This window comes from Macaca thibetana, chromosome 7 (genome assembly GCF_024542745.1).
Source record: "Macaca thibetana thibetana isolate TM-01 chromosome 7, ASM2454274v1, whole genome shotgun sequence".
NCBI classification, from domain to species: domain Eukaryota; kingdom Metazoa; phylum Chordata; class Mammalia; order Primates; family Cercopithecidae; genus Macaca; species Macaca thibetana.
This window is the reverse complement of record NC_065584.1, coordinates 155,784,151-155,798,585: the sequence shown is the minus strand read 5'-3', so window position 1 is coordinate 155,798,585 and position 14,435 is coordinate 155,784,151. Positions and strand designations below refer to the sequence as shown.

The 14,435-nt window shown below is 48.1% G+C and overlaps 1 protein-coding gene across 1 annotated transcript in view; it reads right to left on the bottom strand.

Moving 5' to 3' along the window:
- The window catches only part of THSD4 (thrombospondin type 1 domain containing 4), a 686,742-nt gene extending 672,616 nt beyond the window's left edge, over positions 1–14,126 (bottom strand). Inside the window, exon 1 of the mRNA XM_050796270.1 lies at positions 13,885–14,126. The gene's annotated coding sequence lies outside the window, so the exon portion shown is untranslated. The remainder of the gene's footprint in view (positions 1–13,884) is intronic.
- Positions 14,127–14,435: the final 309 nt, after the last annotated feature.

Sequence of the window (14,435 nt, the reverse complement as noted above, 5' to 3'; positions counted from 1 at the left end):
ACAATGTGAAAAAGTCAGTCATCACATAAATTAGAAAATGTTTTCAAGGAAACCAAGAGAGATACATCCTTGGAGGTCAAGGGTCACCCAGAGGTCAAGAAGGACTGTAAAGGGCATTTAGGATTAGATAGAATAGGCTGTCACTATCCCCTTTTTCTTGAATGTTGCCATCAATGGCTATGATGCCCTGCACACCTGCTCTCTTCCTGTCTCTTCTGTCTTCCTTGTTGGCTCTCCCTGTGACTCAAACCAGAACTAGAAAAATGTCAACAAGAACCAACCCTCACTATCAAACTATGTACTCTGGAGAAATACTCTTACACTTCAACCTCTTTATTATGGCATGCTAAGGTCTCAAAAACACAACACCTCAAGACCTGCACGCTCATTGCAGGCTGCTTCCCTGTACTTCGAGTTTCTTCCTGCTGCTGATGGCCCAAGGTGAATAAAAGGAGCCGTCACCAGCTCATGCCAAGCCCTCCTTCTTCAGTGGTGGCATCACCGTCCTTCCAGGAAATGACTCTCCAAGCTTTCCTGGGCCTCTGGGACCCACTTTCTTGCCAACTCTCAATTCTTCCTTTGTACTATCTCTCAGATAGCCTCTTTCTTCTCCATGCCATCCTCCACCAGCCTCATCTAAACCATCATCCAGATAACTGCAGTTAATGTTCCCTGATTTCCCTATGCACCTTTGTCAAAAGTCAGATGGGTGTATTTCCAGGTCGTCTATAGTATTCCACTAATCTATGTGCCTTTCCCTCACCAATACAACACTGTCTTCATTGTTATAGCTATGTATGTCTTAAAACCAGGAACACTCATTCCCCCTCCTTTATTCTTCTTTTTCAAATTTGTTTTCAAAAGTTTGACTATGATATGTCTTGGTATAACTTTCTTTCTATTTAGGGTTTGCTCAGTTTCTTGAATCTCTAAGTTTGGGTCTTATGCTCAGTTTGGGAAGTTTTCAACCAGTATTTCATTGAGTAGTTTTTCAGCCCACTCTTTTTCCTCCTCCTTTGTCTTCAAAGACAAAAATGTTAGATCTTTTGTTATAGCCTTTTTTTTTTTTTTTTTTTTTTTTTTTTTTTAGGCAGAGTTTCACTCTGTCACCCAGGCCAGAGTGCAGTGGCACGATCTTGGCTCACGGCAACCTCTGCCTCCCGAGTTCAAGTGATTCTCCTGCCTTAGCCTCCGAAGTAGCTGGGATTACAGACATGTGCCACCATGCCTGGCTGATTTTTGTATTTTCAGTAGAGATGAGGTTTCACCATGTTGGTCAAGCTGGTCTCAAACTCCTGACCTCAGGTGATCCACCCACCTCCGCCTCCCAAAGTGCTGGGGTTACATGTTATAGTCTTACAGGTCCCTGAGACTCTATTCTTTTTTTTTCCCCTTTTTTCCCAGTCTATTTTTAATCTCTGTTGCTCAGGTTGGGTAAATTTTATCGTTACATCTTCCAATCCACTGGTTCTTTCCTGTCATCTCCATTCTGCTGTTTAATCCATCAGTTAAGTTTTATTTTTGTTATTATATTTTTCTATTCTAAAATTTCCATTTGGGATTAAAGACTTAAATGTAATGTTAGAAACTGTAAAATTACTAGAAGAAAACATAGGAGAAATACTACAAGACACTGGCCTGGAATGATTATTTGTATTTAACCCCAAAAGTGCAGGCGAAAATAGACAAATGGGATTACATGAAACTAAAAAGCTTCTGCACAGCAAAGAAAACAACTAATAGTGTAAAGAGACAACCCACAGAATGAGAGAAAATATTTGAAAGCCAAACATCCGATAAGGGGTTAATATCCAAAATATATAAGGAACTCAAACAACTCAACAGTAAGAAAATAAAAAACCCAATTAAAAAATGGGCAGAGGACCTGAATAGACATTTCTCAAACAAAGATATGCAAACAGCCCACAGGTATATCAAAAGATCCTCAACATCGCTAAGCTTTAGGGAAATGCAAATTAAATCACAGTGAGCTATCATCTCACACACACCTGTCAGAATGGTTATTATCAAAAAGACAAAATAAATCAAGTGTTGGTGAGTATGTGGAGAAAAAGAAAATCTCGTATACTCTTGGTGGGAATGTAAATTAGTACAGCCATTACAGAAAATTGTATAGAGCTTCCTCAAAAAAACTAAAAGTAGAGTTACCATATGATCCAGCAATCCCACTTCCGGGTATTTACCCAAAAGATTTGAAATCAGTTTGTCAAGAGAGATCTAGAGAGATCTGCACTCCCATGTTCAATGCAGCACTATTCACAATAGCCAAGTTATGGAATCAATCTATGTGTCCATCAACAGATGAACATGGTATACCTATGCATATGATGGGACATTATTCAACCTTAAAAAGGAATAAAATTCTACGTGCTACAACATGGATGAATCTGCAGGACGTTACGCTAAATGAAATAAGCCAGGTACAGAAAGACAAATATCACGTTTTTACTTATATGTGGAATCTAAAACATCAAACTCACAGAAGCAGAGAGTAGAATGGTGGTTACAGATGCTGGAGGGTGGGGGGAATGGTGAGGTTATGGTCAAAGGGTAGAGAAACTCAGGAAGAATAAGCCCTTTTTGAGATCTATTGCAGAGTGTAGTGAAAATAGTTAATAACAGTATTTTGTCCATTTCAAACTTGCTAAGAGTAAATTTCAGATATTCTTGCTACAAAAAATAGTAAGTATTTGAGGTAAGGAATATGTTAGGTTGATTTCATTATTCCGCATTGTATTCATAAATCATAGCATCACTTTGTACCCCATAAGATAATGCAGTTATAAATGTCAATCTACAATAAAATGTTTTACAATTTTTTTGAAAATAAAATAAAGTTTCCATTTGCTGCTTCTACTTCTTTGCTGAGACTTCTCATTTATATTTTATTTATTTGTCTCAGGCATGATCATAGTTGCCCCCTGAAGCATTTTTATGATGGCCACTTCAAAGTCTTTGTCAGATACTCCCACATCTCTGTCAACTCAGTGCTGGCATCAACTGATTGTCTTTTTCATTCAGTGTGAGATCTTCCTGGTTCTCAGTGTGATGAGTGATTTTCCATTGACACCTGGACATTTTAGGTATTATGGTATGAGGTGCTAGATTTTATTTAAACCATCCCTTTTCCCTGGCTTCTTCTGACACTGCTCCGGCAAGGAAGGGGGGCCTCTGTCATTATGGCTACGTGGGAATAGAAGGCCAGGTTCCCCACTTGGCCTCTAACACCAGAGAGGGAAAGGGGACTCATCATTGCTTCTGGGTAGAAGTGGGAGTTCCAGCTCCCCACCAGGTCCCCACTGACATGTCCCTGGCTTGGAGGGGCAGGAGAGCCTCCTGTGGCCTGTGCTGGTACCACAGCAGGAAGGCTCAGAGCGATGCATGACTTCGTTACTGCTGGGTGGTGGCAAGAGTCCTAAGTGTCCATTAGGCCTCCTCTGACCACCCCAGCAGGAATTAAGAATTAGTGTCCTAGAGATGGAAATGGATTGCTGGACATCAAACAAGAAGTTAATGACAAAGCTGGGGCTCAACGCCCGTGCCTTTGGCTGCAAGACCATTTGCTTCTAAACGAAACACACAGGAAGAATGCCAGCCCCCTGCCCAACAGAATAATGAGAGATCTCACAAGCCAAAGGACAGCGGCTGCCTCCCCTCACATCCTGCCAGACCCCAGACCAGAAAGCGCATGTGGCTGTGCGCCACCACCCCCTAAACAACACAAACACACGTCTACTTAGGACGGGTCTCCCATCCAACATACACAGCAAAAACATGTTCCCGAGCCAAGAACCACAGCATCACAGTCACCTTCGGGGCTGGTGGTCTTCCATCTGGAGAGGTTCTGGCTTTCCTACTGCTGGAATCTCTGAAACCAAGGTACACCCAGGAGCAGCCAGCAGGCGCGGCAACCCCCTCCTGACTGGAGAGCTGGGTCTGCACCCAGCTGGAGGCGCCTTCTTCGGACCTGGGGCCTCCCTCTGGCCCTGGCCGTCCAGCCGCGGTCTCAGCACAGCACTGCTTATTCTCCAGTAAGGGAAAGCTGGTGACCCAGGAGGGGAAACTCTGCTTTCTAACAGTCTTTGTTTTTGTTTCCATTTAAAAAGGTTAGTGACTTTATTGCATGTGGAAAGAACCAAAGTAACAATTTCAAAGAGGCTCAGCATGTTTTGGATCTGACCAAATATACAGAACTTTTGAGTGAGGAGGAAAGAAAAAGGAAAAGAGGGAGCAAAAGTTTATTCCACATTCACTGTGTGCCAGACACAAGCCTTGGTGCTCCGTCCATGCTCTCGCCTGCCTTTCACAATCAAAAAATTCCAGCTAGAATCAAGTTCCAAACTCCAGTCAGCAGGCTGCTGGGAGTCAGGCAGAGCTGCTGGACGCCAGGAGAGTACACAATAATAAACCAGTGTAGGGTATAAAATTTTTTCTTTTCTTCTCTTTTCTCTTTTCTTTTCCTTTCCTTTCCCTTGCCTTCCTTTCTCCTTCCCTTTCCCCTTCCTCTTCTCTTCTCTTCTCTTCCTGGCTGGGACTCACTCTGTCCCCCAGGTTGGATTGCAGTGGCATGAACATGGCTCACTGCAGCCTCAAAATTCTTGAGCTCAAGTAATCCTCCTACTTTAGCCTCCCATATCTGTAGTTGGGACCACAGGTGCACACCACCAGCTGAGACCACAGGTGCACACCACCAGCTGAGACCACAGGTGCACACCACCATGCCTGGCTAATAGTTCGATGTTTTGTAGAGATGGGGTCTCACTTTGTTGCCCAGGCTGGTCTCGAACTCCTGGGCTCAAGCGATCTTCCCGTCCCGGCCTCCCAAAGGGCCAGAATTACAGGCATGAGCCACCATGCCTAGCCAGGGTATACAATTTAAATCATGAAATAGAATGACAATAACAATATTAATAAGGTCATTGGGTACCAAAATTTTGAAATAATATGATTTAAAATTTTTAATTCACTAGAATAACTACCTAAATAATTTAAAATTGTATTAAAGTAACTGCCTATGTTGGTACCATTCAGGCTGATAAATACCCCAATCTTTTGTTAGAACTTGTGGATTGAGCTTTATTCTTATGAGCACTGGAATGTCTATGAATGATTTTGTTGACTATCAGGATATTTCAACATTCACTCTTCCGCCAATTTAAAACAATTTTCAAATATTATAACCGTCTAGACAAGGGGTCCACAAACTCTGGCCCACAGGTTAAACCTGACCCTCTGCCTGTTTTTGCCACATTTTCAAATGATTGATTGAATAAAAATCAAGATAAGAATATTTTATGGCATACAAAAATTACATAAAATTAAAATTGCGGTGCCCGTAAATCAGTTTTACTGGAACACAGTCCTGCCCGTTCATTTATCTATTGTCTATGGCTTCTTTCATGCTCAAAAGGCAAAGCTGATTAGTTGCAACAAAGACCACACAATCTGCAAAGTCAAAATATTGTTTGGCCCTTTCCAAGAAAATGTGCGGACCCCCAATCTAGACAGTCTGTCAAATGGTAGTGCTGGTGTCAGACTAAAAACATATCGAGACGACGATGATGATGATAACAGCAACAGCCACGACCACCAGCTTGGCAAATAAGAAAGCCAAAAAAGCATCACGAGATACCGAGTGGGTAACTTATGAGTGAGCCCACTGTGCAATGTGAGAGAGAGTGTGACCATATGAGAAGCGACAGCACAAAGCTATGTGTTTTGAGACCATATCAAGTAAATGCACACTCTACATTTATTCTGTAGGGGAGAAAGTCTGAATGACGAGAGATCTGAACTCTGAGAGGTCTTCAAGAATGTAACCCTCCCATAAAACACAACAGGCTTCTACTTCCTTTCTCCTTCTTCCCTCTTCCCCAGCCTTGTTTCTTCCTCTTGGGAGGCAGATCCCACCCCAAATCTTTCTGAATTCCCACCAATCTGAATCTGATGCCTGTGTGGGTCCCCCAGCCTCTCTATGCCATGTTTATCACAGTGCCTTCCCTTTCACCTGCCCCCTGCTAAGACTGTAAGTATCATATTACTCCCCACCTCTCACACCTCCAAGCAAGAACACACCTTCTTCATCGGTGAGAAGTTCTAGTGTTCACCTGCACAAGAGTTGGCCCTTCATTGCATTGGAGGCTTGAGCAAACACCGTACCTATGTTCTCTCCTCTAACTCCTACAGCATGTACAGAGACTGTTAGCCCATTTCACACACGAGGAAACTGAAGCTTAAAGAGATTAAGCTGCCCAAGGCCACACACGCAGAGTCAGGTGTGGAATTCACACCCTTTGCAGTGCCTGACACTGCCACCTGATGCACAGTAGGGGCTCAGAAATCACTGGATGCCTGAGCGAATGACTACATAGCCATGCCCACACAGGACCACTGACACACAGCAGCGCAATCTCAGAAGATGCCAAGACCTTTCACTCCATGGGACCTCTGTGAACACTGAAATAACTTCCCTCTCTGGAACCCAGAAAGTCACCACTTGAACAGTACCTCTCACACCCCTTGCTAAGAGTGAGGTATCAAGTTCCTCCAATCTGAGCCTCAGGAAAGAACAGTAACTAGTGAGGAAAGGAAGGGTAGGCAGAAAACAAGCACCTGGTCTGTTTCTGGGTCCCCCTCATCTGGGCCTCCCAGGTGCAGTTTCTCTGAAGACCCCATGGGCAGCATGGACCACTCTTATTACAGTTCCTGCTTTTGACCTGGTCATCACATGGCCGGGAAGTGTATTTCCAAAGCAGAACGTGAGATCAGAAATAAATAAACATCAGCAAATTGAACATTCATGTTGGTAGTGCCAATTTTTAGATTGGGAGAAACTAGAAACAACCTAGATCCCTGACAGAGGGTGGGGAACGGCTAAGGAAACCGCGATGGAGCAAACTGATGGAAAGCGTCATTGTGCTTTACAAAATGGGAACCCTGCTTAGGTGGAAAGTGGGAAATGTTGACACAAAATCATATTAGTGGAAAAGACAAATCTGCATATGCTAAATTAAAATACAAGCCTATATCAAGGAGAAAGCAGAGCAATATTGGCGCGGCATTATGCATACATGTGCTCCTGTGAAAGAGGCCAAGAAGCCAGAGCATCCTGCGAGAGGCTGAGAGCAGGGAGAGACTTTTCCTCCCAGGTACTCACTAACTGGCCTGATAGCTCCTCCCCCGGGCCCCACCGCCAGCATTTGTTTTGGAGTCAGATGACTTGAAATTCAAACATCACTCTGATGTCTACTTGCTGTGTGAGCCTGTGAACATTCCTTAGCCTCTCTGAGCCTCAGTTTTCTAGCTGTAGAGTAGAAATAAGAGTGTCTAGTTTGCACAGGTTGTTGAGAGGATTAAATAAAAGAAGCCAGGTAAATCCCAGTACCTGGCACGGAGTTCTGTAAATGGCAGCTCCTCCCTGCTTAGCTGACCAGAAGATCCTCTGAACTTCAAGCAGAATGAAATCCCGGGCCTCAACTAAAACATCACTAAAGTCAAGCAGGTCCTGGGTACTTGTCTGCTCTGGAAAAGACTCTAAATGAAACTAAAGGCTATACTGTCACTACACGCCCTGTAATGAGACTTCAAAACTTGAAGACACAGCTCTACCCTCAGGGCTTACCTTACAACCAGCAATAAACTCTCCTACATAGTTCCCAAGGGGCCTCATGTGCACGGTTGGATTGGATCCTCCTGTCAATCATTAGGTAAGTATAACTATTATTATCCCCCACCAAGAACAAGGCAATGAGAGGGCAGAGAAACCAGAAAAGAGAGCAGAGTGGGGATTTGCATCCAGGCCAGACGGCCTCCACGGCTCCTGATTTTGCTCTCAAAACAGCTGCATTCTCTACCCTCAGCCACTTGGCTAGGGACTGTCAAGTCACAGCAAAGCTAGCAAGGAGCAGAGCCAGTGCAGAATTGGCCAGCACCATGGAGGACACAACAGATGTCAGTGCCCAGCCCGCAAGTAGTCTGACAACCTAGCATGAGGGCAGGAGACAAGGGGCAGGGTAATGTCATCAAAGGGGCAGCTGGAAACCATGGAACTGGAGCAAAGGGAGGAGCAAGCCAGACAGAATCCAAGGCATGTGAGGGTCAGGGGTCAAACAAAGGAGATCAATCAAAGAGTCAGTCGTCAATTCACCCAAAGCAAGTCTTGGAGCCCTGGAAGAGAAGTTGCTTCTGTCCTTCCCAAAGGATATGCAGGCTCAGGACTCAGCCAAAGTGGGGGAAAAAAAAGTGATTGCTAACATTCAAGTGGCATTTTCCTACACGCCTGAGATACTTTTGAGCATTTTCCAGGTGGAAAAACTACAGCCCCAGAGGCCAAGGAACCTGTTCAAGGCCCAACACTTGGTAGAGCCAAGACTCAAACTCAGGACCTGGCTCCAGAGTGCTCTCCTCCTCAGCACCACCGTGCTGCTGCCTGACCTGGGAAAGGAGGTGGGCTCCTCTTCCTACACATCACAAGTGATCAGAGACCCTACATTTCAGGGGGAAAAGTATGTCTGGCAACTACAAATTTGTAACTTGCTGATATGATTGGAGGGTTTCCAAGAAGGAAGCAGGTAGGGCAGCCTCCCAGCAGTCCGTTTATCCTTTTTCATAGGAAATTAATCTTCTTCTCTCTCCTGACTCTGCCTCTAAGAAAAATGGTTAAGTCAAAGACATGGCTGTCACCCTCCCACTCCTGTAGTCACGTGGCTGCATCCCCGCCATAAATCAAAGCTGATGCCCCCTTTCATCAGATGCCTGCAGACAATTCCCCTGCGATTTCCCTGCTGGGGCTCAGAGGGCCAAGGCCTAAAGGGTTAACATCTCATTTCCTCTTGTCTTTCAAGCCTTAATCCCCATCCTGAGCTGGGTGCATTCCAAGCCCACCTGGAGCAGGTCATGACGAGCTCCCAGCCCATGGCTGGCCCTTCATTTCCCCTGGCAGGAGATTAGATGGGGCGCCCATTAATCACTCAATGCTTTGGTCCTCACTGCTGGCCAGGTCTTAGGCAGCTGGCCAAGGGCCGGGAGGGTGGAGCAGGCCACATGCTGCCCACCTGGTTGTGGGCTGCCCAGTGCTACCCTCCTGGGACAAAACACAGTGGCACTGTAAGCCTGGCTCACTGCCCTCGGACCACGCCCTAGAAAAGCAGGGATAAGCGGCACCTCTGCCTGGGGTGCCACCTCAGTGATCAGCTTTGGAAAGGCTGGTAGGAGAAGACAACACGGGCAGTACACTCAGCTGAGAGACCGGGTAGACAGGAAAAGAGGTAAACAGAAAGTGACCCCTTTCCCAAGACAACTCATCATACACAGAACTGCTGCCTCTTGTTCCTTGGGTTCTTCTTTGGGGAATCTAAAGGGAAGCTGGGGAAGGGGAGTGGGGTGAGCAGGAATGTTGGATGGATAGTTCGTTATTATTATCACTGCACAGCTGGGAGTGCTCATTTGCTGGGTTTGAATACACAGTTGTAACATTCAGCCCTATGCCGTTCAGACACAAACTCCTGGATCTGAGGGGGCCTGAGATTATATACATTTTTCCTACAGCGATATATTGAGCTCCAATTGTCTCAAGCACCGATCAGGCACGGAGTAAAGAAATGGGGCGAGAACTGACACTGAGCACCTGCTATGTGACAGGGCTTTGCCTTAAGCTCTGCATACCCATGCACTGGTCCCCCACCAGCCCTCCAGGCTGTGGCCATCCTCCTGTTACACAAGGGGAAACTGAGGCTGGGTGGGTGGGGAGTGAAGCAAGGCCTGTTGAATGAAAGAGATCTGTCAGCAGCCAGATCCCATTCTGGGAAAGGAGGTTCAACTCACCGTGCCTGCAGGGAGGAAGGGGCTGGCTTTGCCTGTCCAGCCCTATTTGGGGAGTCCCAACCCAAGCAACTTGGGGCTCTTGAACAAACCCACCCTGGCCTTTCTCCCTCGGCACTCGCTCAGACCCCAAAAGAAATTCACAGTGAGTCTGATGGTGAGTGGGCTTACATGCCTTCAAGTAGGCCGAGGGGGCTGGGCCTTCAGGACTAACTAAATACCCCTCAGGCCAAAGGAGAGGACCCTCCTCCTGGCCTTGGCCACAGTTCTCCATTGCTCACTCCTTAGAGTCAAGGTCAGGGCCTCTGTCAAACAGGAACATGCTGCCTGGGATAAAGTGGCATATTAACCCACCACCTGTCGCTAGAGCCACATTGTAAAGGAAGCCCAGGGCAGTGGTCTCCAAACCTGGGTGTGCAGAAGAATCGCCTGAGGCAACCCGAAAAATGCCAGTTCCCAAGCCCAGCTTCCACCCTGGAGCCTGTGTTTTTCTTTCGCCAGATCTGAATTTTGATTCAGATGTTCCTAGGACAACTGTTTCAGGAAATAATGATATAGTGGAAAGAACACCAGACTTAGAGAGCTGGGTTTAAGATTTCAGCTCCAAACCTGAGCTGCTGACCTCAGGCAAGTAAGCCTCAATTTTCTTCCTGTACAATGCAGATGCTGACGCCTCCCTTATAGGTGGCTGGGAGGATTAAAAGAGAAACCACTGAAAGCCCCAAGCATCGCACACACCAGTGCTCACTAAGCATGGCCCCAATGAGGCTAACAAGCCAGCGAGGCTGTGGGCACAGAAGTAAGTTTTGATGGTAGGAGGAAAAGAGAACACAATAGGCCCAGATGATGAAGGGGTGTCCCAGAATCAGCACGGCAGTCCTGCGGAGGAGGAGTAAAATTGGAGGATCCCAAGAGGGGGCCAGAGGCAGCAAAGCAGCCTAAAGTCAGAGCTTCCCCTGAATCTCCTCCTCCGCTTGTGTCAGCCTGCATCGTGTGTTAGCTCCCAGCATGACATTTTTAATCCATTTTCACAGCGAAGATATTCAGCAAATACACATGAAACCTTTACATCTGCGCAGAAGTAAACATCACGATTCTGCATACACACGCAAAGAAAGAGAAAAAGTGGGAAAATCAGAAAGGAGACAGAAGGGAAAAGTGAGATGGGGGGTCAAACCCAGGAAAGTAGTCATGTGCTTTCAAGTGTGTTGGGGCCATTAACATGCGGACAGTGTGTTCCATGACCTGGAGAGGCCCAAGGAGGCTGTTCTGGGGAAACCTCTGAGTGGCTGGGGAGGCGAGGCTCATCCAGGCTGAACATAGAGCAGGTGCAAAGAAAGCAGGGAAGAGACACAGGAGTCTGTGCAAGAAAGGCTGGGTGGGATATACTGTCTGGCAAAATTTAGATCAGAAGAGAGGAAATCTGAATTTCTGAGCTGGGGATGGGAGGTGTGGGGAGGGCAGATAAGACCATGATAAAGAAACTGGGTGAGTGGAGGGATGGCCTTCAAGCAGGAAGGCGTTGGGATGGCTCTTGGATCAATAAAGTAGACCGGGATTAGGAAACATTTTAAATGCCCTGATGAAAATTAACTTTGATTCAACCATGTCCATATAGTACTTTTCTATCTCTCAGCCTTTCCTTAAGCTCTTTCCTCTGCTTGGCCTGTCCTCTCTCCCCACCAGCCTTTCCCATCTCCCTGAACTCCTCCTTAGGCTTCAAAGCCTAGTGGTAACTGCCCTAGCTCCTCTCATGCAGAATCAATTTCTCCCTCATCCGCATCTCCTTGATGTTTTGCACATCCCCCTTGTATTGCGGTTATTTCTTTACTCCCCTTTCTCCTCTGGGCGGTTATTTATCATCTGCTAGCCTGTGGACTCCCTGAAGGCAATGATATTGTCTTATTCAGAGCGTAAGTCCCAGCACATAGTAACAGTCCCTGGCACGTAGCAGATGCTCAGAAATATCTGTTGGAGAAAAATTAAATAGAAGCGAATACTGGGGAGCCATTGTGATTCCTTGAGAGAAATGATGTGGTGAAATCAGAATTTTAGAAATATTAATCTGTCAGCATGAAAGAAGATGGATTAAAATGAAGAAAGCAACCCGTGGCTGGGAGTCAAGAGGGGAGATTATTACTGTAATTTGGACATGGTTGAAGGTGGGGGCAGTGGGAATGGAGACAGGGAAATAATTCGTCAGATATCACAAAAGAATGTGGAAGAGATTTTGCGATGAATGAGTTATAAATGTCGGGGACAGAATGGGAGTGTTGGGGACATTTAAACATTGAGATTCCCAGCAATTAGGATAAAAGTGGTGGGGGGATGGAGAAGAAGGCAATACACAGCCTATGTGTAGGATAACTGATTGCAATCTCCACAAGTTTTTCCCGGCAAAAACAAAAACAAACTCCAAGTCAAAAATCTCCCCACCCCCGATCTTCCTCCCAAACTCTGAGCTGTATTTTTCTTTCCCTAACAGCCAGTAAGAAACATTTCCTCATGGCATAGAGACTGAAAAGAAGGTAATGCCAATCTGGTGCCCTGCCCAGTGCTGGGCACAGAGGAGATCACATGAGTTCAACTGGCCAGCCTCCCCACAAGGGACCAACCCAGTTGCGTATTCAGAAGGGACTCCAGTATCCTGCTCACCCAAACTCATTTCCCAGGCCCAGACCTCTGGGAAATCCCTGCTCCAGCACTGCAGAGATTTCTAGGAAAGTCCCAGGACGCCCATCTGCTTCCTCACATTAATTTCAGGGCTAGGATTTTGTTTTCTAAAGGAATTCAACTATGATGCCAACGAAAATCTATAGGAATTGAGGAGTTCCGTATTTAAGTCACATTTTTAAAATGTTTGCTTCTTTGTATATTGAGACCCAGTAAGACCCTAGTAAGCCCAGTTACCCTATCACCTCCAACAATATCAATCAAGTAGAAGACATGCAGATTTTAAAAGCCGTGTGATCCTTGAAAAATCTTTAGACTGTTCTGGGTCCTGGGTGCATCCAGCTGTGAATGGAGGGTTGGACAAGGTGATTGCTTAGATCTCTCTCGGGTCTCTATTTCTCTAATTCCAAATTCCAACAGGCATCCAATGATCGCTATCCACGTCCAAGTTTTAGACTCATAGCCCGAAAAGGGCGAAGCGCAGCGTGGTAGAGGTCGCAAAGGAGACAGGAAGAGAAGCAAGCATGCACTTTTAATGAGACGGCAAAGGAGGCTGGGAGGCACGGTGCTGGGTGTGGACTGCTTAAAAAACTCATTAGACCACAAATTCCAGACACTTAGGTGGGCCCGAGAACGCCCTGAAATCCCCTTCCCAAGTCAGGGCTGATGTTATTTCAAAGAAAAAGAAAACTTAACTTCCAGATCTGTAGAGCTCCAAGGTGAGCTCGCTGTGCAAAAACTACTTCTGTAAGTGCGCCAAGGGGCCGCAGGTACTTGGACTGCACTTGAGGAAGTGTCCAGAGTTGGCGGAAACAACTCATCCACTCGGGCTCCGGGCGCTCGCTGGTTTGCAGCAACCAAGCTGAGACAGACACACAGATGCGGGGGCCCAGGCCAGGGCTCAAGGAGCGCTGACCGAGACTTGCCCGGCTCTCGGGCCCCAGGTGGGAGGGAGGCGAGGCTGAGGCGGGGGGCGCACGGGCTGGATGTGCACTCGCCGGTCCCCCTCCAACCCGACCCGGGGAGCACGGGGCCCCGACCCGGGGACGACTGAGGTGGATTGTCCCTAGAGTTTAAGACTGTCCCTAGAGTCGAGGGTGGAGGGGTGAGTGCTGGCGCCGGCACAGAGCAAGACTCCCAGCAAGGAAGAGAATCAGAGAAGGAGGCGCAGCCGTCCGCACGGACCAGGCGCGCGCCGGCTCCCCGAGCCCGGAGCGGCGCAGCCCGCGGCGCCCTGGACACACCCACTGGGTTGCCGGCGCCAGCCCGCCCCGCCGGCCAGAGTGCTGGGGCCGGAGCCGGGGCAGCGGAAGCCGTGTCGGGGAGGCGCGGACCGCGCGCAGGGGGCGCGGGGCGCGTGGCTCTGCTCACCTGGCGGTCCGCGTCCGGGAGCGACCGGCGGCCGCCTCGCCTCGCCTCGCCTCGCCCCCGCGTGGTTCCCGGCGCCGGGCAGCCCAGAGCGCCGCCGCATGGACGGCCACCGCCGCCCCGCCGCCCCGCCGCCCCGCCGGCGCCCGCCCTGTAAGGGCTCCCGCTGTGCCCCGATTCCGCTTCGGGCTGTGCGGGCGGCCAGCGGTTCAGGAGCGCGCGGAGAGCTCTGGTTCGAAGTTTGCGATCCGAGAGCGGGATCCGCGCTCCGTCGGTCCCTCCTCCCTCCCCCTTTGCGGCCTCCCGCTGTCATCTGGAGCCGCTCCTGCCGCCCCCTGGCGGCCGCCGCGGGAAGGGCCGGCCCCCATCTGCCCCCCACCCGCAGACCCCCGAGGTCAACAACAGGATGGTCCATGGGTCCCAGGGGAAGAGACATCACCCAGTAGGAGGGAGCACGGTCTAGACAGAGGCCACGAAGGCGGGAGGGGGCGACGGTGGACAGGAGAGTGGCCCAGCTGGCCAGGGCTGTCTAAGTGAGAGGAAAAGGGAGAGGG